Source organism: Balearica regulorum, chromosome 3 (assembly GCF_011004875.1).
Source record: "Balearica regulorum gibbericeps isolate bBalReg1 chromosome 3, bBalReg1.pri, whole genome shotgun sequence".
Taxonomy (NCBI): Eukaryota; Metazoa; Chordata; class Aves; order Gruiformes; family Gruidae; genus Balearica; species Balearica regulorum.
In genome coordinates, this window is record NC_046186.1 from 36,018,177 (window position 1) to 36,042,420 (window position 24,244).

At 39.9% G+C, this 24,244-nt stretch overlaps 1 long non-coding RNA gene across 1 annotated transcript in view; it reads left to right on the plus strand.

Moving 5' to 3' along the window:
- Positions 1-16,511, plus strand: part of LOC142601259 (uncharacterized) — a 32,470-nt gene extending 15,959 nt beyond the window's left edge. The window contains exons 4-7 of the long non-coding RNA XR_012834862.1: positions 3,864-4,089; positions 9,130-9,238; positions 10,676-10,851; positions 15,994-16,511. This is a non-coding gene — a long non-coding RNA (uncharacterized LOC142601259). The remainder of the gene's footprint in view (positions 1-3,863; positions 4,090-9,129; positions 9,239-10,675; positions 10,852-15,993) is intronic.
- Positions 16,512-24,244: the final 7,733 nt, after the last annotated feature.

The following is a 24,244-nucleotide window of genomic DNA, read 5'->3' on the forward strand; positions in this document are numbered from 1 at the left end:
ATAAGTCCCAAGACTTCTGTCCATCCATCCGAATCAGCAAGCAGTTACCTTTCCTTGATTGCCCATAGTGGATCAGTGTTTAAAGGAAGAGGTGATACCCAGCTGCTTGGAATTCCTTTAATTCCCTATCATTTTTGAGAAGTTTCCTGTGGTTCTTGAGGAATAATGAAATGAGGCATCTAATTGCAGTGGAGAATTCATTATCTGCTCTTTCTACAGACCATCACAAATTAGCGAGGAAAGGCCAATGTCAAATCATCTGGGGAACTCAAAAGAACACCAAGAGTAAGAACAATAACTGACTTGGAGTAATCAGCAAGATGTTTGCTGAATAAAGAACGTATTACATTAAATCAATTTCAACACTCCTGTCTGTAGATAGAATTTTAGGTAGTACTAGTGAGTGCATATAGTCACAAAACAATGATTTTCAAATTAATTTCAGTCATTAGTATTTGATGTTTTGCACAAGCTGCCAAGAAAAGAGTATTTTCCTACAGGATTTTTAAGTTGCCCTTGAAGTGTGGATAAGCTCTAGTGCCTGCAGGTACTGCATATAAATTAGCAACCACATCTAAAAACAGTGGAGTGAAAGACGACCTATTAAAAAGTGATATTTATTTTATCAGGAAAGTGTTATCTCAATTGTCAATAGGTTCATATTTTTACTAATAGTTTTATCTTTGTTGTATTTTTCTCGTACTTTTTGCAGAGGAAAATTGAAATGAGAGTTCCTTCCATACAGCCAAGATGGATACATTTTAAGTAAGAGCAAGGCTAAGAGTATGAAACTTTTGCTGAAAGCTTGTTTCTGTTTTATTGGCCATTATGCATTTCAAGATGTCCCAGATGTAGCAAAATAAGTATAAAGACAGATAAGCTGCAATGTGTTTATTGCCAGGTGAACCACTCCCAGGAAATTAGACGTAGCTTGCTGGTTTCACATGCAGCTAGTTGCTTGCACTTTTTTTTTTAACTTTTTTTTTTACTTTTTTTTTTCTTCCCCCCCCCCCCCCCCCCCAGGCAATTAAAGAAACAAAGAAGAGTGCTGGAACGGAACCGATGAGAATGTATTTGGGATTGTCTAAGAGAACCAACTCACAACTGTGGCTTCATTGTTGGCTCATGTGGCACATTCTGTTGATATGGTCAAAGTGCTTGGCTACATGGGGGGACGTGAACAGATCCTGAGCTCAGCGCTGGCTTGTCCAGGGCACCCTTATCCAAAACCCATACGTCTGCATTTACCATTGTGCCTTCTGATAGCACCTCACACGTCTGTGTGTCACATGGACAAGCTTACCATAGCCAAACTAGCAGAGTGGTGGGAAAGTGTGAAGGTCCGGCTGGAACACATGCTTAATACAAGTTAGCTCACTGGTGAGAAAGATTGTCTGTGGTTCTTGTCTTCTTCACAAGGCTCAAGAGAAAAAAAAACAGGCATGCCATCAGCAGAGAGCGCAGGCAGCCTGAGCTAGTATAGATTAAGAAACAAATGTCAAGATATGAATTTGCCGGTCAGCACATGCATGGTTTGGGCAGGCCATTCAGACTTGCTGAACATCACCCTGCTAAGCACATAGCAAATCAGAAACATGCCTCAGGATACTGGCATGCAGTAATTACAAAAGGGTGAATAAAAGGGCTACATTTATGTGTCTTCCACATTGTACGGTTCTGTATTTTAGAAGCTGCTCTTTTCTATGGGAATCCTATTTTCAGTTCATATACAGGCACTGTATGTGCAAGCAGTAGCCACAGTTAAGCATGTGAATGTATTTAAATTTGAACATTTTAGAACATCAAAGGAAATAATATTTCATAAGTAAAGTTTGTCATGGTTTAAAATAGGAAAAAAGTCTACAGTAAGATTTCCAGTTTGATTGTTTTGCTTTCAATCATCAGAAGACATGAGTTTTTCAACTTGTAGAACAGTGTCTCAAAATTAATGTGTTGTGAAATTAAAATGACTTTGTTACACTTTGCATGCTTTTCCTCCTTATCCAAGAGTGTTCTGACAGCCACCTAATACCAGCTACATTTTCAAATGTCCCTTCTTCTCCTTATTGCAGATAATTGGAAGCATCTGCTCCATTCTCAGAGTGCACACTCCTATGCTTATCACTGAAAACTGTGATCGCAGCATTTCCAAGCATCTCTTCATCTCCCCAGCTTCAACATTATTTTCTAGTTCTCATCATGTACTGGAGTAAGGAGTTGGTTATTTTAAGCAGTCATTCCTTGAATTATGTTAATTTGAAGAAATTGCAGAACTGCTGTAACTTCCAAGTCAATTCTTTCTCTGCATGCCACCTGTGAACTAAAAAGTATGTGCTTTCCAAAAGAGATTCAGTGGCTGGTGCTCAGCCATAGGCTTCTCAGCCACTGCTGAAATTTTCTAGGTGTTGCAACTTGGCTGACACGCCAGCAGCATTTCTGTGGTACAAAAGATGCTGAGTGTCAGAGGTCTGGTTATGGAAACGATCAGTCCGGGCATGCCATTTCCTTTGGTTTGTAAGGATCCTCTCAGGCTGACTGCCCTACATACAATCAAAGAAAAGAGATTCTTACACATTGAAAGGACCCAGTAGGCCTGTTTCCAGTACTTTTTGCAGCTCTTCCTGGTTACAAGGGCCAAGACTCTGACAGTGGGGACTGTCTCCATGAGTATGTTCAGCTTGTGACAGGTTTAGTCATACAGGTAAGAGTGAAACAGGGTCTGCAGTTCTGCAGCAGAGGTTGGTATTCTGTCTGTATTGTCTGGAGGAGACTGTATTTGCCTACAGGTGGTAGTCCCTATTCAGAAGAGTTCAGACACAAAATATGCAGGTTGCTGGTGCATGGCCCCATTGCACAAAGAAGGCAGAGTTAAAGGAGCTTGGAGACTAGCTTAACACCTGCTTTCCTGCTTTTGATAAGTTGTGCAGACATTCTAACAGATTTCAACATCCCCCAAGAAATAGATATCTTGAGTCTTAACTTGATAATGTATTTTTTACATTGAGAATCATTAAGATCTTTAATTTATGTCTACAAGCAAATTAGGTGTCCAGTCTCCCATAATAGTCAATGAGATCCAACCTACAAAACCAATGAGTCTAGTAAGTGACTCGGCTCACGCTGAGGTAGAGATTCACACCCTGGGCTCTCTCCACTGACTCTGAAGAGAGGTCAGACACCTGCCTCTGAAATAATAACATCTATAAGTAGATGACTAGGACTGGTTTTCTTCAACTGCAAATTGAACACCTCCCTGAATCTCCTGTTATCATTGTCCTGAAAGGGACCTGCTTTTGTAGGACTTAATGGTGCTGTACATGAGTGCTTGGGGTACAGTTGTGCAAAATAGGGGACACTTTGGGATTTCTAAACCCTTCTTCCCACTCCTGGTCACTTATTTAAGAAGCAAAGAAGAAGAAAATGCTTTTTCCTTTCTCTTTCCCATGATCCTGTTACAACACATAACCCTTTCTACCATCCTCTCTTTCTCTTTACATCATTATCATTTTGAAGCTGCTAGAATATGGAGTTGTTTTTCCTTGTCTACTTATGGACTTGTGTGTTGCAAGTAGCAGAAAGAAGGTGACAGAAAACACAGTGGTATTGTAGCCTGGACTCCAATCACACCCCTTTTCGGCAAGCATCCAAGCCTGACTTCCCATCCCTCTACGTTCCTGGAGGTCCTCACTGCTTCCCCCACCACTTCTGTGATATCTATCTCCCTTTAACTTCTTCCTTCATCTTACCCACTTCCATGCTTCCCTTCATGACTACCACGACCCATCTTCAAATTCCCTACTCCTTAAAACCCTTCCCTTGTAGCTAGCATTTGCTGACACAGTTTTTCTTTTTCTTGAAAATAGGTGACCCATTTGTGAACTTCTTCCTACAGAGAACATTTCTGCAAAATAATATTTGTGAAAAGCTTCAACCAGCTGACAGATTGCAGCAAGTAGCTTCTTTCTCTGGAGATTTTTGCCAACAGTCACGCTCAAGTGCCTGGGGCTGGGCAAGGCTGGCTCAATGGCTGCTATACATATCCAAGAACTGCCTGATTCATGTAAATCAGGCAGGGCAAAACGCTTTCTGGTAACGATATGTCTACACAAGCAGATGCCTACAGGTACATCTCTAGTGTGGAAGCTTTGTACTCTGCCTGATATATTCCGCTTCTTAGGAAGGCCTGACCGTGTCAGCTTGGTTATTTGATGTCCACTAAAGGAAGGGGTTTCTGTCAAAGCAAACTACATCAGTCTATACAATGAATAGAAAACTACACTCATCTTAGTGTCATTTTTATTTCATATTCTGTCTTTATTACCCACTGTCCTGTTGTCCATCTCCAGCTCTTGCTTTCCTTGCTGGGTTTCAATAAGATTTTCCATTCTGAACTTTCTCTGCTATTCGATGCTTTGTCAAAAGCATAAGCAGGTCTAGCAGCCACTCTTCTGAGAAGTAGGCTAGCACTCAATTAAGGTGCTAGCACTCAATTAAACTTCAGTGCACCAGACTCTCTAATGGCCTCTGCAATTTGAATACAGAAGAAGTGGTTAAGACAAGCTACCAGGCTGCTGGGACCCAATATCAGATTGGTTCAAAGGTGATGGAGAAAAAGTGAAGAGTCAGAAGATCCAGAATTGCAATCCTTACCTATCCCCAAGCCTGCTAATCACTTCCAATTTCTTTTTTCCACAGCTTTTGTCTTCACTAATGGTTGGCAAGATCAGACCATAGGTCATCAACTTAGTGTGAAGAAAATGTCAGCATAACCCAAGCAGAGCGTTTAATAGCTAAATGGCTTTTCTTAACTAACAACTCATACTTGTAAATTAATCATGCTGCAACAGTCTCAATCTAGGCTAACTCAACATACCAATTTAACTTATTTTCCGTATTCTGAATGTGGAAGCATTAAATCTAGGTCAATATTTTCAGTGAATTCAATAAATTATTCACTGAGTCAATTATTTTCTCAAGATCTTTTGTACCACAAATTTTCAACCTCATGCCACGGAACCATTTTAGCATTCAATGAAAGAAAATATCTGCAAAGGAACTGTGCAGACATGCATCTTAATTCTGAATTTAACATCGCTAGGTATAGCATAGCAGGAGGTAAGCAAATTTCACCCCACCACATTTTTTATTATCTTCAGACTGAGACGTACTTGTGCCTATATCAGCTTATTCACAAAGTCAAGAAGGTGAAAATCCTCCATTAATGCAGTAAAATTTGTATATTCCTAGAAGCAAGTCATTAAGCAATTTGTCTAACATTCACTGGAAACTATAATATAGCTTCAGATCATTTGCCTGATCTTTTAAATCAAAATATGCAAGTTATGGTTTAACAAATCATTTTTTTAACTTATTTCCATTTTGATTTTTGCAGCTTACATGTAGGATTATCAAAATCACACCAAAGTAATAAATAGAATTAAAAATTAGAAGTAAAAATGGATAATAGTCTCCTGTCTTTGTTAGATTTATAGGCTTTTGACAGAAGTGAACTGTAAGAAAAAGTTGAATGAAAGATATGGACATCTGACATGCAAAGTTGAATAAGCAGTTCTAAAAATAAGGGCTGGACAGACAAAAAAAGGGAAGAATACAAGCAGGAAACAAAGAGATGTTTTGGAGGGCACACTGGGAGTCCTGCCAACATGAGGAGGGGCAAATTTAGACAACTGTCATAAAAAATTCACAGAGCTCAGCCACAGTAGATCAAAAGTTAAAAGGAAATCTTCCAGTAAAATCCTGTCAAAATTGACTTGCTCTTTACAAAGCCAAGCCCAGCAGCTGTACTGGTAATGAATGGCTTGAACTGAGATGCTGCCATAGAAGTTTCTGTCATATTGGCCAGCTGATGCTCATCGGCTGTGGCAGGTGTTGTTGAAACTGGCAAAGGTGTCCCACTCTGTCAAACTTACCTTCCCTTCTCCCTTAAGTGCTTTTTTTTGCTTTTCATCACTGTCACAGCCATCCTCTGAAACAGGCCGTCTTCCTCAGTTGCACTCTCAGTGAAAACTCGAGAGTGTCAGGCATGCAGGATCATGCAGTCAGAAACTCCACTCCCACTCGCTTCCAAAAATTAAACCTTTCTCCCTCTCTGCAGCCTTGACCTGCTAATGGTGGTGGTGCTAGGAAGAAACTGTTACTGCTGCCCCACTGAGTTTGGATTTGAAATGTTCAGCACACCATTCATTAAAGCTGTAATTATTAATAGTTTTTTTTTTTACAAAAGGCATTGGTGTCATGCATTATTTTTTTCACAGCTTTAGCTCTGATGACTAAGGAACTGCTAGAAAGGAGAGAGAGACTGTTTTCAGTGTCACACTTGGATGTCTTTAACCAGAACTTTTTATCTTTGAGTTGAACAAACCATTCTGAAGAGCTCTGCTTTTAATGGGTTTTCCAGTTGTATTGACTAATGGATAGAGAAGAAAGGTCAAGTAACAACTATGTCCAAATAAAATTAGATGCTGATGAAATCAGAATCTATGACTTCCTTAGTTCTGAGTCTTTTTCGCAAGCCATTCACTATCAGGGGTTATCTAATTACATAATATTTTACACAATAAATGCAAGCATTGTGCTTTGTTGGCATATCTTACATCTCTATTAGAAGAAGCTAATTAGACCATATTTTTCATGTACAGGATGAATATGCACTATCTGAACCCAGACACATGGCGTTGAATGTTATGGTGATTAACAGTGGTTAAATGTACAATTATACATTTTGGATTTGCACTTTACTGGTAACAACACTAATGATGCACAATGTTTTCCATTAACCCACTGAGGCTTTGGGACAGTGAACCATTAACTCAAAGGTATTTCCCTACTGAAGACCTAAGGCGATGAGTACATACACTGATCCTAGCATGGCCTCATTCTTGATTGTCACCCAAATACTTCCATAATGCAAATATTAATCTCTAAAACAAGTCAGCAGATGCATCACATACAAATTCTTTCTGAAGCGTGGACACATCATGAACCCCATGGCAAATACTTAATAGGGTTTCAAGTACATTTGCAAAGCAGGCTGTTAGAAGCAGTTTGTTGCATTTAAATGGCATAAAAGGTTGAGTTTATTCTAAGCTCTATATTATGTTTGACATTTCAAATTTAACACAAAACAACAGGAACAAACTAGAAGATAGCTCTGATACTTATTTTTAGCTGGAAGAAGTCCTTAACACAGTGCAGCTTACGTGACAGGCCCATTTCCTGTCGCAGGACACTCCCATCAATAAATAGAGAGAGATTGGGAAAGCCAGGGATGAGAAATTAAATCCGTGAAACACTTCTTTTTGAGAGCAGGACAGGAAGCAGTGAGAACAGACATTTATTTTTATTCTGAGTGTCTCGGTTCTAGGGAAATGAGCAAACGTAGTGTGAGTTGTATTGGCAAGCAGTGAGTCATTGATCCATTTTGTTGATAAAAGTATGGAAAAAGTATCCCTCAAGAAAGAAATAAACTGTTGAATTCAGAGCTTTACCCTCATCTGGGGCAAACTTCTTTTTCTACAGTTTTATTGTTGCACCTCACCATGTGAACCTCTGTAAAAATTATGAATTTAAGTACATGATGGAAAACAAATAGTCAAGGAATGACAGTTAATCAACTCCATTTTCCCAATAGCCTCTTTTACTTTATCTTTGTGGTGCCTGATTTGGTGTTACTACTAAAGGCAGCATATGGTCTTCTGATTTCACAGACTCATTCCACTGAGTGCTGCAAATATTTGCTGAATACTTTATCTTTTAGAAATATAAAAAGTTATAGGCATGGTTTCCTGCTGCTTGCATGCAAAGATGCTTCTTATGTGTTTTTCTTGCCGTTACTTGAATCCCCTAACACAGCCTGCTACCCTCAGGTAGTGCTTCCTACTCAAGGAGCTCAACTGTGGGCCTGCTGATGACAAGTTTACGGCTAAAAGAGGGGACATCAGGACCCAACCTGCTCCCTCGTGCCATGGGTTTGCACCAAGGACCCCCAATGAGGGAGAGGGACCGCTGCAGGTGATGTTTCCCACAGAAGTAAGGAAAGGTGACTCCCTGACCTCCTCTTGGACCTGCATGGTACCCCTTCCTCCAGGTGGCTGAAAAGGGGCTGTACTAGCCCTGTCTCCGCAACCTGGGGTCCCACTAATATTTCATTAATCTTACTAGCAGCCTTGAAATCCAGACCAAGCCACTAGATTATCCAATTTGACCTTTCTCAGGCCATTGAACAAAACAAAACAAAACAAAAAAAAAACCAACCAGTTTCTGGCCCACTTCAGGCTGAGTTGGGTGGTATTTTTCTGTGTGATTTCAGAGTGATGAAGGATTCAAAATTTGACATGGGGTTTATTTCTTCCTTAAAAGAGAGTTTAATGTTTCTGCTTGAGTCTTCTTTTACCACAGAAAAATAGTGAAAAAGTAACTAGAAACAGGCAAAAAGAAAAACACGTTCTGGAGAGAGAGAGGGGGAAGGAGCAGAGGAGGAAAGGGAAATGTCAATATAATCAGCGCTGCAGAGATGGAGCTGTTCCAAGCCTGTATCAGGGCAAGCGGTCATTCAACTTGATCTTGGATTTGTCAGGAGAGCAGAGCCTAACCCATCATTCACTGAGAATAGACTGTGCCTCCTACATTGACTGCATTTTTAGAAAAGTCAGCATTTCCCTTGAGAAAACTTTTACAGATGCTCTTGGGTATTGAAGACTACCAGCCTTGCCAAAAGAGAAGCCTTAGGTTTCTTGTTATTCCCAGCCTCTGACTCCTCAGAGTGTCATCTGTCATCTTTCAAATTATTTTTTTGTCAGAATGTGACTTTTTGATTAAGGCTTTTTCCCCTTCTGTCCAGCTGCTTTTACATTTTTCTCCTTCATATTGAAGTAAAAAGTTTTCTCTTGTTGTTTCAGCACAGCTCCCTTTATGTTTCACTTTCTATTTCAGCAGTGTGCTGTATTTAATAGGAGACATTTCCAAAAGGGCTGAGGGTCAGACTTTCAAGTTTGCAGCACTTAACGGCTGCGTATGCTTGAACTGAACATCCATTCAGACGGCTATAAAGGTTGCCTGTTTCAGCAGACTGAGCATGGCCACGCAGCACAATGCATTGCTGCCTTGCAGATTCCCAAAGCAAATCCCGGTGAGAAGGAACAGCCATTTGAGGCTCAAAGTCAGGATTTTGGTGTCAGTGTCTAGGCAACATGATGTTGCCTCTTCCAAAGCAATTCAGGTTGGGATTGTACTGACGCGGTGGCATTGTCCCTTCCAAGTGGGGAACTTGAATTACGTCTTGACTTGAGGCTGACATGGAAGAGGCACTTTTCCTTCTCAGCTTGCTGCAGATTTTGAAAGAGCGTGACTTTTGTAACAACATTCACTTTCCAATCTCTCATTCCGATCTTGAAGGTTGCACAGCAGCTGTGGTCTTTAAACATGCCTGATCAGTTGTTTAGGCACAATCTCTCCTATATGTGACTGGAATATCTATTAAGGTCACCGTGCTTCACCACCAGCATAACTCTCAATGCCCAGTTCATAGGTCTTGACTGCTTCTATTATTATTTTGCTTAAGACTGAGAGTGAAAAATTCTATTGGTAGATCAGAATCAAAGTCATGACCTTTAAAGCAAAAAGAGATTTTGAGTCCCCTATTCAATGCTTGAATGAAGTTCAGCTTTGGGAATTTTTCTTTGCCATTTCCTGAAAAATATGCCAAGTATTTTGTATGTTTTGCATGCCATGTCCATGCTAGATTTGTTATCACGTATTCTGAATTTTTCTGCATTTTTGCTGCTACCCATGTAAAATGATCAACTTATTTTGCATAATGTGTCCACAAATAAAAACAAAAACTAAGTGTTTTATAAATCATCTGACATTCTAACAGTATGCTGTTTTCTAACTTCAGATGACTCATTGTCATATTCATTTGTTAGCTTGTTCATCTATTAAATGTAACATGCTCTATAACAAGTGACCCGTTTCATTTTCAATTCTGATTTTGCCTTTTGGAGTCTTCTAGTCCAATTTTTTTCTAGTCTGAGTGCCAAAGGTTAATATCTTACAATTAGACATCTAAACAGAAGTGGGCCATAGCGACTGCTAAGTGAGCAAAGCAATTATAATTGTGCAGCTTTAAGCATTTCTTCTACTAACTTTCTATAAATAAAAACTTTCCTCAAAGGTTTCAATACAGCTCAATTCTGAGCTAATACTAACTATAAAAGTTATTCCCAAATTCAAATAATTCTGAAGTTACGAGTAGCAAGACAATTACCATAGACTATAGAAATGTAAATTTTTTTAGATATTTTGCTCAAATTAAAACACCTTCTGATTACATACAGCCACAAAATATAAGCACAAAGGACATTCTTATATCAGATATTCTTGCTGATTAGTAGATCTTGATTAACACATATTAATGGGATATGATCATTGATGCCATTACAAAACATATATTTTAATAGTGTTCAAGATTGTTGATGTCTGGCAAGCTCTATAACTGCTTTAATATTTTATAGTTATAGTATTGCATTGATTTCTTTTAGGTATTTTCCTCCTCTTTATCAAGCTTGTGGATCTACTACAGGTTCTTTGCTATTTGTGTCCAATGCTTTTCAAAATCTGTGTGCCTTTCCTCTCATTCTACACATTTGTTTTTCAGCTCTTCCCCCTCTCTTCCAAGAAGGCCAGCGTAAATAAACGATTTCTGAGGCCATAAAGGCTGTGTAAAATGTCTGAATGACAAAGTAATGAACACTCTTTGTGACTGGAGTCAGCACAAGTATTTATTGCTAAGCAACAAAGACTGATGTCAACGAGTTTTGCCAAATGCAGATGGTGAGTAGGTTTGTTGAAAAAATGAAATCACTCTAACATAACTCATTACAGCGGATTCTAATATAATAGAAATAAAATGTACTCAACTGGTCGGAGCGAAGGGCTCCACAGAGAGGAATGAGGTTAATTTAATAGTAGCGTCTCGTGGCTTCGCCTGTATTTTAGGGAGTTGCTCATAAGTTAGAGTATTCCTAATCTATCTCAGCAAGATTTAAGGAAGGAAAAACATCTGCAAAGCTTGCCTAAAGTGCCTGCCCTCTCAAAAGTTGCCATTCAGAATGTTATTGAGAACAAAGGAAGGACACAATACATCGTACCTGGTTGGCGAGGAGGTGGCATTTGGAATGTGCAAGTACAACCTTACTGGTCACTTTATTCTCTTACAGCATAAATGATTTTTAGTCCTGTTCAGCAAATGCCTTTGTGTTGTCTCTCTGAACAACTCACCAGGTGTGACTTGTGGGCTGAGATTGATGATTATGTCACTGTGAAGCTGAATGCGTGCCCTACGGGGAATGTCCACCAAACTCCTTTTATCCCTGTTTGAGACCAGATCTGCCACATTGGAGAACACACTCATTTATCTGCTTTGAGCACACTGATGAAAACCCGGTAGTCTTTATGCATATCCTTTAGGCAGGGCTCACTGTCAAAATCAGATGCAAATTTCCCTTATTCCCATAGAAAGAGGACAAAAGCAGACATTAGCTCCAAGCTGTGAGAAGTCCTGCCTCTCTGCAGGGGCAGTGTGCTTGGTCTGAAGAACGTGAAACTAAATGGCTGTTGGTTAGCACTTAAAGACTATGCTGGAGGCAATCTGTTCTGGTTCAGTCAATCAAACTGCTAAAATAATTAATTATAACTCACCTCGGGTGCAAGCTGCTCCAGGAAGCAGCTACCTCTTTCCCTGAAAGCCGTCTCACCCACATACCTTGCTCACCCTCCCAGAAACAACTTGCTTGTACTCAGCTTGGAAGACCAGTTATGCTGCCTGACTCCCAGATGTCCTTCATCTTCTGTGTACAGATACCCAATGCTCAGCCCAGAATTCCTGCTCCTTGGCCCTAAATGGGATGATATGGAAAGACAGGCACATTCCCATGTTCTCAGCTTCTACAGCAAGTGAGTCACCCTTGCTGGCCTGTACCAGTAGTTATGTTGGTGCAGGGCTTGGAATAGTAGCCTGTAGTGGGATAAGTACACAAAATAGTGCGATGATGGCAATAAATTAAACACACGCACACATATAAAACTAACCCTATGTTTTGTTATAGAAAGGGACTTAATTTGCTTCAAAGCAAAGATGTTTCACCTTGGGCAACTCATTAAACAAGTCTCTTGTGTCTCAATGAAAAATGTAACGTGCATTAAAATTACTATCTTAACTTGAGTGAAAGAAAATCAGTCAGAGGTCATGTGGAGCTCAACTGGGAAAAATTATTTTACTTGAAGCTATTTTTATTTCTTTTAGTTGTGTTAGGCAACCAGCCATATCATATCATACAGCCACAGCAGAAAAACATGAGTGGCTGCTTAGAATTAGGTAAATTCACCTAAGAAAAACATTAATCAGTTTTGAATAGTGGTTGCATGTGGAAAAGCATTTAGGAAAGATTGTAATTTTTTTGCCACTTACTTCGCTGCTTTGATGTGTTGTTGGTGTTTTGGGCTTTTGAGGGGTTTGGATCTAGTCATTCAAGTTCAGTTTTGCTGTTTGTAAATGTTCATAAGCCAGTGAGTGAAAACATATGATTTTTCAGAGCTTGAGTTATTCACTGATTGTTCACTTTTGCAGCTCACTACTGGATATTTGCCCACATAGTATGTTGCTGCTGTCTAATGAGGCAAAAAATAATCCTAAACAGCAAAAATGGTGAACTGGTGAAAGTGGTAGTGACAAATGCATGCTAACTAATACAACCTGAGAACTGATTTCCTGAGTTTTTTTGATTTGAAGATATTTTAAGGAACACTCAGTCATTCAGATATTTAGGATATAGTGAGAAATATCAGCTGGGCAATGCAAATTTAGTTTGACTTCCAGCTGTTTAATCACAAACTTATTTATGAATCTGTTTGGAATGGGGGGAAAATCCTGATTTTTCAAACAGTCCTATTCACTATGCTTTTTCTCCTGATCATCAGGCTTATACACAAAGCCACAAAATTCTGTTTTCTCCATCTCTAATGCACTGCTGAGATACCTCGCACTCATGTCATTTAGTCTTAAAAGCTATTAATGCACTTGGTAAAGTTGAAAAACGAAATATGAAATCTTGTCAAGCCTACTGAAAGCTGTAGTCAGTCTTTTTTTTAATAGTTGTTGTTCAGAAACTCAGTTTTGTCTATGATAAATGCACTTTTCAAAGTGTAGCACTGTAGATTTAGTACTTGGAAAAATTTGTTGACAGCAGCTGGATTCTGAACTCTTTATTTGTCTGCAAAGCATCCAGAATAGACACAGACACAGCACAAAACTTTTCAACCCCATCGAAGTTCTTTGCCCTTGAACTGGTCAGACCACTGGTAGACTTGAGAGGACACTTTTCCATGTCCATTTGGCTGTCAGCCTTTCTGCTGAGCCTGGCAACAAGGGTTTGCATTAATGTCAAAGTATGACAGTGGGTATTAAATATTTAGCATTATGGGCTAGGAACTTAAGTTCCCACACACCACTGGAGTGGCTAGACCATATTGTGTCCTTTGACCCAACAAGTATGTGCTGCTTGTTCTTAAGAAAAGGAATGTCTCCACCAAGCCAGGACCAAGACACTGACTGTCCAGCCACACTTGGCTGCTGGGGAGCACGTGCTCATGACCCTGAAGTGGGCAGAACTTCCTCAGCCTCCACTTCTTAAATTCCAGACAATTTCTGCAGCCATGGGGCTCCTTGCAAGGCTTGGGTTTCTCACCCAGCATGTCCAGAGTGCTCTCCGGTTTCAGCTCCTATGAAGCAGCAGGCAAAAGGGATGCCCAGCATCAGGCAAACGCTTTGCAACCAAGGACTTGCAAAGTCTGTTGTCACACAGGGTGCCTCATAATGTCCCTCTGAGTACAGTCCTTCTCTAAAATAAGTGTATCACAACAAGTGCCGCATATCTTACTCTACCTTTCTTCCCAGGCTCATTCTCCTGTAACTTGAAGACTGCACCTCATGCGTCTCAGTTGTAAGGGACGTGAAATTCATACTCACATTTAGGAGAACATTATCTAGCATTTGCACACAGTCTGCCCCTTAATTTTGATTTTAGTAAATTTGAATTTTAGTAAATTTGAATTAGAATATCAAAAGACCTTAACAACTTTACAGAATATAGAAATTTTTCTGTCATTGTGCTCTGAATTCTGAAATAATGGCCTTCATTTCAATTTTATCATGAGATTTTTAAAAGGCAAACCCTTCAGTCCTTGGGAAAAACTCCAAATTTCAATAACAATTATAACAATAACAATAACAGTAACAATAATAATGGCATTTATTTAAATATACTTCAGCAATCAAGAGGTAAATTGAGATGAATAACCAATCTCCATTTACTAGCTTTCCTATGGTTATCCGAACTTAACATACAATCAAGATCTTTTAAATTGCAACCATCTGTAATGTTAGCTGCACTTCGAACTACACTATAGATTAGGCAACCCTTGTCTAATCAGATCCCTTTGCCTTTGTGTGATAATATTGTCCCACGGCTATTGATCTCTGAGCAGATACTACAGGTCTCTTTCAACCAAAAGCACACATAGCAAATGCCCTTCGAAAATCAAATCTTCCCCTCAGAGTAAGATAGACTCTGGAAAATTCCACTGAGTATGGAAAAAGCAAGTTGTAGGGAATAGCTTTCTTCTATATTAATTGAGAACAATGTTGGTATATTATAGTACCCTTATAATAATCTAATATATTAAAAACATTAAAATATTATGAGCTATTAAAGCCCTGATGCTGATTTGGTGTATGTATCTTTTGGCTGCCAGCCACTATCGTTGAAATGCTGTAAAATTATCCCATTCTGGTGTGAACATAGAAAAGTTTGAAAGCCTTGTTTTAATCTGATTCTTTTAGTCCAGGACATGTCTTATCCCCCCATTCACATTAACAAGGGGGCTGCAGTGCGCACTGTAGTGTGACGAAATGTGAGCACACCTCCCTTGGAGAAAACAGGGAAGATCATTTGAAAATACAACTGTTAGCTGCTCCTGGCTCTGGTCCCAGAAGCCTTCTGTTAAATTTGCCTTCAAAATTCAAACTTTCAGCTACGTCAAGATGTATCAAATGAAAGCGTGTTTATTTGGCTCCTTGAATGCACTGTATATTGAATTGTCTGGTAACTCACCAACAAATTCATATCTTGTCTTTTTAGAGAGATGGAGGAAAGTAACGGGCCTCACAAGAACTACCTTTCAGAACAAGCATGTTTTCTCGGCGTTTTCTTAGAGAGGGAAACAAAGAAAATTAAGTAGAAGCAGATGGCATTTTATTTCAGAAAACTATCTCTCAGAATTATGTCATCTAAAAACTCAATAAGTCAGATAACTTGTCTGCTACAGAATTTATATTTGCTATTATGCCCATGAGCTCCCGTACCTATGGCTGTGAAAGGTTTGAGAGAAATGAAGTCAGGATGTCACACCAAAAGCAGTGATATCCAATAATCAGTCGCAACAAATATTTTCCACTGTTACTTATTAAAATCTTGCTTGACAGAGATCTAGAGACCTTCTTTGATACTCCAGTCAGCTTCTGGAGAAAATAAAATGCCATAAGCAGAGATGGATGGTAATATTGATCTTCATGGTGATGAAAATTAGAATACTGAAATGCCAGATATACTGAAATGCCAAAATTTTGATTGACTTTAAAAAACAAATTCTGGGGCTTTAAAACATTTTAATTCAATCACATAAAAAGGTCAACAGAATTTAGCTGCTCTTTAAAAAAAGAAAAAAGACAAAAAATGTCAATGGGTCTTTTATACCTTCATAAGATTCAGTCTTTGAAAATATGCATCTTGCTTAATAATTAGACAGCTGTATAATACTTCTATAATTTGTTCATATGCTGATATGCACAAATGGATTTCAAGTTGATCTCTGTGTGTTTGTGTATGATTTTTCTGTGTGTCTTCTCTACTTTCTCAGCACCCAGAACTTGGTTTCTCTGAAGCTGGGGCACGGGACCACCCTCACTGCAAGAAGCAGAGAGCGAGGAGCTGGGCTTGCTGTCACAGGAGAGTGACTGCAGCTGCAGGAAGGAGGTCCCATGAAATCACCACCAGCCCTTCCCTGGTGGCAGGAGCCAGTTGGCTTTGCAAAGCTTAAGGATAGGTGACAGGGACAGATGGGCCACGGCTGTTTGGGTACCCCGGCACTGCCAGCTCTGCCTATACTGAGAGTGGTCCCTGCCACCAAACAGGGACTCCGGGCAGCTTGCCGCATGGTTCTGCTAGTTCATGCAGAAATCGCTTCAGTACTCTGTGAAAAACAAAGACAAATATTCCACTTTCTTTTAAGATTTCTATTGTTGTGCTGCTTACATTGCAGAAGTTGGTAAGACTATAAAGATATAAGCTAAGAAGCTTCAGCTCAGGAAAGATCCAGAGAAACCTGAGGTGATAGCAATTTGTTATCCAAAACCAGCACCGATGAATACTGATGAGGTAGGGTACAGAATTTATTAAGACAAGATCTATTTTATCCGTTGATGTCAGAAAAATATCTGGAGAAAAAAAAAATTAATCTTAATATTCCTTTAATAATCTGAATATCCCTATGACATACCACGTGGACAGAAACAGCACATAGATGATGGTACAAAGCTCTTAACAATGTCACTAAACCCCCAGCACAAAAAACAAACAAACAAACAAACAAACAAAAAACCCAACAAACCAGCAGCTCTATTAACAATAAGCACTATTCAGTGTGATAGTTCCAGTAACACATTTACTGAATTGCATGCTTGCTAATTCTGAAAAACACATCCATATGAGACAAGAATAAAAGACATGACATAAAGTACACAGTTTACACCAAACCTCTTACAGAGGAGCAGTTGCTTCTATACTTGCCTGGCATTGTCTCAGCTAACAAAGCTTGGTAAGGTGCTATAATGCTGTTTGCTGAGACCAGCTATGGTTTACATAATGATATAACCTTATTTCTGAATTTTCCACTCTGTTTATCATGCCACAGCAATAGCTAGTTGTCTGCCTTCACAGAGTCACTGAAATATCAAAATCTCTTGAGTCCATCACCGCTCTCCATTTTTCTTGGATGTAACTGTGCAATGGGAGACTGCTACACATGCTTAGTAGAAGCTTGTTGGGGTTTCATCACCCCAAAGTGATTAATGACCATTGTGTCTGCTTTCAGTCAGGAGCCTATTTATCATGGTTAGATATTTGTGTCGGACATGTTTGTCATATACCTAGTGTTAGAGAATATAAAGCAAGTTTAAGATACATTTCACAATGTCAGAGTCAAAAAGGGAGGAAGAATAGGGTGAGCTTTCCCCACTCATAGAAGCAGGGAAATATTAATTAGCTAGTCAAGGACTTTGCTCTACCAAGAGACATTTGCATCTCCAAGGAGCTGAAGTAAAAACACCTATTTTAATTGAGAAGAATGGTCAGATGGTCTCTTAGATAATGAAGCAAAAGAGTAAGTTTCAGGAAGAAAGATTAGATCTGTCTGGGCTCCCTAGAATTTTTCAAAAGAGAAATTTCTTAGATAAAACTTTGTCCCAAGGGAGGAAAAAGTAAGTATATGCCATAGGACTAGCTCACTCCTCAGGGTATGCCACAGGCCTGCTCTGCGGGGTATGCCTTGGCCATCTTCCATCTCTGTGTTGGGAAACCTAGGTACCACCCTGGTCCTCTTCAGAGCTGTGGGGATGTCCCCTTAGACTCAAACAGATTAAGTACTTTCTGAGGGCAGTGCAGAGAAGCTCACTAAAAAGGCAACAGCATCACAGACATTAGCATTTACATGTCCAGGACCACGTAAACCCACCAGGTTTCTGCCTCTCCCGAGAAAAGAAATAATTTGTGGGATAACAAATGCTGGTGGGGTGAGAAAAGGTCCCTTTCTGGAGCAGCAGTCATCAGCCCCATTCCTCCTGTCCCACAGGAGCAGGAGGACCAGCATGCCCAAACCCCAGAGCTCTCTTGCTGTTGCTGCTCAGGCTTCACCTAACTTCCACAGTGGAAGAAATCAGGCTCTGCTCGCTCAGCCTTGGGATGTCAAAATTAACGTCTGCCTACTCGACTAATGAGCCTTGAGCTGGTGATTGAAAATGTATCAAGCATCCCTAGTTTCTCATTAAAAAGTCTGCTTTTGCAGATCTCAAACCATTTATGCAGCTCTTGTCTGAATTTTCTTCAGTTCTTCACCGTGCTTTTGAAGCACAGGCAGTCTTCCAGTAGCAGCATCACTAATTCTGCAGACAGGGTCATTACTGCCCCTCTGTCTCGCCTCTGTCCACGTAACCAAAGAACCTTTGCCTTCACCTTAAAAGAGGATTAACCCTTTTTTCTTCAGTATCAGACAGGGCAATCATGCTTATTTTGGTAATTTATTGATACCTCACTTTCTTAAGTGTCACATCAATCTGGGATATGGATGTATCCTATTTAAAAACCCTTTTGGTTTTGTTTGGTTCTTCTGGTGAAGCTAATGCTGCCGATCCCTTCCACCAGGGAGACATAGAAGCAGATTGCAGAGGGAAGACCGAAGCAGTGTAAAGGCTCAGCAGCTTCCAAGTGGGGCTGGTAGCTCCACAACACCTATACCTGTTAGGGAGGTCGTTACAGTGTCCATTAGAACAGCATTTCAGCTACTGTATTGCTGCTTGCTGACTACAGTATGGTCAGAATTGCATCCCACCCAAATAAAATTACAGCCATTTATAGTGGGGGCAAAAAGAGGAACTGTGACAGGAATTCTCTTTATTTGTAGTTATATAAATAGCTAAGAGATGAGATACCAGGAGGTAGAGCTTGAGAATATGTAGCTTGGTTCTTTGGGTTAAGATCAATAAAGCATGTACACTGAAAATAGTGCTGTCTGGAAGCTCCAGTGCTTCCTCTGAGAGGTGAGAGGCTCTTCAGAATATCTCAGGAGTCAAAAGCAGAGAAAAGGTAACAAAGCAGGGGGGAGGACAGAGGTAGTTAAAAGCAATTAGGAACTTCCCCACTATTCAGGAACTAGACAAAAGTTTCTTGGAGCACAGCAAAACTCCCAGTAGGAACTGCTCTTTTCTACCTGGGAATGGATTTCTGAAAAGTTGAATAGCTCTGTGAAGGTGGCTTCACAAGGTCAGAGGAATGAGATATCTCTAAGGAGAGCCCTGATGTTCTGTCTTATCTTTACCTACCCTACTTTGTGCTCAGGCACTGTCTTTCCAAAACACTGCATGACAACCCCAGAAAAGCAGCTCTGAAGACTATAGGAAGGATGTGCTTTTGAAGCTCTACTGACAAATGCTGAATTCAGCATCTGCAGATAGCTTTTTTTTTTCCTCTCCAGGCTATTTATCCATGAATTCTAAATTTAAAATCACCATCAAATATTTTCAAATTCTGATTAGCTCTCCTTGAAAACAATTTAAATTTAAAATGAGCCTAAGAACAGACCCCTAGGGCCTGGGCAGGTGTCCTCCTACAGAATTGGTTTAAGAATAACCTTCCTAGGTGATTTAAGCTGACCCAGATGTCTTTCTGCTGAAATAGGCACTCACATCATCTGTTGTGGCATCTTGACTTTAGGACAGTCAACTTTACCTGAGGGCAGAACTTCCTACAGTGCTTCAAAAAGATCCCCAAGAGAAATGCCACACTGAGTGCTCTGATAAAAGTCATAGCCTCTTCACAAACCACTGTTTAAATGAAAAATCACAGTTAAAAAAAAAAAAGGGCAAAAACCAATGAAACAAACAAAAAAACCCCACTGAAAAATCTTGTGTCTAGATCCTTAAACACAGGACCTGATGGCCAGAAGCACACAGGATCAGACAATCTAGTAATTCAAAATCTGTACTGGGAAAATATTTGGCCTGAAAGGTGGGTTCCTCAAAAACAGTATTTTAATCCTTCTAAATCTGGTTTATAGCTCTACTATCTTTGTTAATGATGTTTTAAATACTATCAACTTAAGCTATAAACCTGGTTTGTCCCAGTGGAACAGATACACAAAACTCCTGTTCATTTAAATCAGAAACAGGATTGGGCCATTTATATTTCTGTGGACCTGATTCTATAGAGATGTGCAGGGAATTGGTTATTAAAGGGGGAACAGATTGATTTAGGATGCCAGTTGCTCTTTGTAGTTCAGCGTGGGTCAGAGTTAGCATAGCATATGGAGTTGATGTCCAGTTTCCAATTCACTTCATTGCTTCTCCTTATGCACTGGCAGCACATTTGGATGTCAGATGGGATGCCAGATTGTGTTTAGAAATTGTGGTGAAGCGGGTGCATAAGGAATCCCGCTCTCACCCCTGTGAACATTCAGACACAACAGCAGTCCAGGTTGCAATCCTCCCCAGGGACTTTACAGAAATAGGCACCACATGATGCCCTTTACACCTCTCTTGAGTCTCCTGATGTTGTGGTCCAGGTGATCATGCTGTAGGTCTGTGCTGCCAGTCCCAGTAGATGCATTTGGCAGGCAATGCATGTCATCCCCAAAGAGAGAGCATAACGGGCAGGAGCTGCAAGAGGAACACCACCTTTTTGGATAAGCTAGTGCTGTTCAGCCCCTAAGCTGTAGATCCTTGTAGCTGTGGTGATTACTTCTGATGGTTTCACAAAAAAAAAAAAAAAAAAAAAAAAAAAAAGGCAAGCTTGTTGCCAATAGGTTTAAATTCAGTATACGCAAACCAGAAAATGTATAGTGTCTCCATGAAAAAAAAAAAAAAAGCTGAGAATCACTGAGCTAGGACTCCTCTCAGGGCAGAAAAGCATTTCATTCTTTCATGACTTCAATCCAAAAAGAAGAAAAAGGTATTGCAACCTTCCTGACACTATTGAACTTTCTGAACAAGCGATCAATAGGGTTTCAGACAGCTTCCCTGCCAATCTGATCTCACTGGGGAAGTAGGAGGAACTGCTGTTCCCACAGGCCTTTGACCCTATGCTGAAGGTCACAAACAGGAGAAATGAATCTGCTGTTCCCATCCCCCTAGGATTCACTGTGTCAGCATAAGCTGCTCCCCTTCTGCGCACTGCTCCTCAGCAATACCTCGGGCTCTCTGCAGGGAGAGGTAGGGGCATTGTCAGACAGGGAGCAAGGGAAGCATGGCCGGTTTGCAGCCCTTGCTCGTAGCCTCATGGAGCAGAGAGGCCATGCAGATCCTGCTGAACTGTCTCTGACAGGGCAGGAGAGTGGCAAAGATAGGAAAAAGTCTGTCTGTGCAGAATAGGCACAAGGCTGTCATTGCAGATACCAAAATCCACAGCAGTATTGCCGCACAGCTCTGGTATCGCTTGAAGTTCCATGCCTTTGATACCATGGTGCTACTGCGATATGTCCATCACCCATCATTAAGGCCACCTCTAGAAGATGTCACTGGTGAAATGTTATAACAGAACTTCAGGAATTAAATATTTATTTAAAAAAAAACTGTGAAATGTCTTTGTAATTTTTTAATTTTGAGGCTACTCTGTGAGATGACAGCACGTATGGATATAAGGTAGAGAGTTTCTTGAGTTATGAAACAGATTTTCAGTAACCTTACTATTAGGTGTATTAGAGCACTATCTAACATCTCCGTTTAAGAGACATTGGTGTCTGTAACTTGGTGTCTGTAACTTGATCTTCTCCATGATTGCTCCTGTAGCAGAGCTCTGAAGGTGCTTATTCATCTTCTCCATGACCCAGCACTCAGCAGTAATTTTGCACTCTTATTCCCTCTGTGCTTTTTGCCTGTAAATAAGCCATACTGGTAAATAAAAAAATCATCTACCCTCTATAGGTCAGTGGCCAGCAGATTTATTACCCATCCGTAGACGTCTCTCATTTAACTTGAACTAAATTAATAGACTGTTGCACTGACATTTCCTCTTAGTGCTTTGACTTAAGACTTTAAGCTTAAAGTGCAACATGTCCAAAGCAAAATCCTGTCTTTCTTCCCATTACCTTTAGCTTTACCACTGTGGAAATGCCATAAAGACTTATGATCAGGAATCATCTTAGATTTGCCCTCCTTATCCTTGTCTGCCTTGCAATTCTCTCTGCATAACACTTCATAGCTGAAACTTATAACCGCATCACTCACTATCTCATTACTTGCTTCCCACAATATTCTTTTCTCTGGCGTTGACAAATACCATCTTGCATTGCTTCTAGCCTGTCAGCTGCAAAGTTAGTTTTCTTAGCTCATTGTTTTGACTATGCCATTCTTCTCCTTGTATTCTGTAACAACAAACATAAGCTACTCAGAGTGCTTTCAAGGCTTGGTGACTGATCTATCCTCTCTCATTTACTGTATTTTCACACTTAAAGGCCACATTCAAGTAAACAACCTTAGCTCAGATTTCCCCCACACACACCCCACTTAAATATATCAATTTCAAATATCGAGTGATATCTGCAGCCAGATTGCTAGCGACTGAACATCAAAACCCAGATTGCTTACTTGGTCTTTTCTGCAGGCTGAGGTTTGGAATCATCTTTTCCACCTCTTCTACAAGCCATGTGACGTCAGACTGCCCAAGCCACAGGCTGTGATGAGGTTTATTAATGAATGATATGAATACTTCAGTAGGCCAGCCACAGTATAAATTTGCTGATCTAATCTCAAAAAAAATCACCCTATATTCCCAATATTTCCAGGTGTGATACGCATTTCCTTGTTGTTGCCTAAAGAAGAGTCAGACATATTCTTACCTGAGGAGCCTGCTATGTACCATGCAGGTGGGTGAGAGTTTCACCATTGACCTCAAGAAGACTACAATCGATTTATAGATTTAAAACTTGGTTTAAGATTAGAATCTATACCCCTAGAACATTGTTCAAGAAGAGGTAGCCTTTCTGCTAGAATCGGTTCTTCCTGACAGTGATAAATCTTCTTCTACTGCCATTTTCTATTATATAGCACATAATAGCTGTCACATTCAACTCCTTGGGGCACAGAGGTCCAGACCTCTCCCAGAACCAATAACCATCAGATTGTCCCACACTTCAAGCCTTCTCTTATTACTTGTCTTCATTGGAACAAATTCATCCCAGTCATCAGAATTCCATTTCTCTCCATCAGCTAACAGTTTTCAATATTTTCCCTGGTTTAAGCACATGGCGTCTTTCCCATGATACAAATCAAGCCTTCCATTGACTCAGTGAGAGTAGCTGTTTCTCTAGTTGATAATTACAAAATCAAATGGTGAATGCAAACATGAGACAAAAAGTTAAAATAACCTTATATTGGATGGGAAAAAAATAAGAAAAGCAAGAGCTCAACTGAAAGGGGGTTCTTTATTAGTAGGCATAGTTTTAAATAAATTTAAGGGAAGATTTAATTTAAGGACCATACAAAGACAGAAAGAAAGGACTGGACAGGGATAAATGAAATCAAAGAGAGATCAGAAAATGTAAACTGTAAGTATTGATTCTAAAAAAAAATAACAAAATTGTGTAAGCCATCTGTTGCCTGCACCTACTCAGAGTTTGATTCATGGGCAGGGGTACATTCGGGCAAACGTTGTCACCCTTTCCTGTCTGTATCATGCTCTTCTAGAACATGAATTCTTCACTATAGTTTTTTTATCTTCCATAGATCTTCTATCATAGTTTTTGAGGGTGGTGTAGCATCTAGCAAAATCTGAGTTCTACCAATGAATTCCAAAACAAGATGTTTTGCTCACTAATAAAATATTTCCTCTTTTGGTTTTGGTGTGTATCTGTAGTCTGGCTGCAATATGTTGTTGTCCAAGTAATTATTTTCAGATAACATCCTGGATAACTCTTTAAACTGTCATTTATTCTTTTTTTCTTTACCAAAAGCTAGAAAATATCTTTTTTTTTTTTTTAATTTATTTCAACGTTCATACTCCGCACAGATTGTTACTAACACTACTTTTTTATCAATGAGAAGGGAAAGCCCTTTTGGCTTCTTTCTGTGGCTCCATATTGATGAGTTCGGCTCTTCCCAAGAATGCACACTGTGCACCCAGCTGACAACAGGTATGTGGCCATGCAGGTTGTGCAGTCAGTGCAGGGGGATCTAAATATGACACTGGAATAGCACTCTGTCATCACTACTGACTGTAAAAACTGGCACACTAGATCAACAACATTTCCATGGATGGAACTTTGACCTTGTGCTACTGTGGCCCTTAAAATCTCCAGTTGAAATTTCATGCCCAGCTGAGCTAACCTCTGTGATAATGTACTGAAG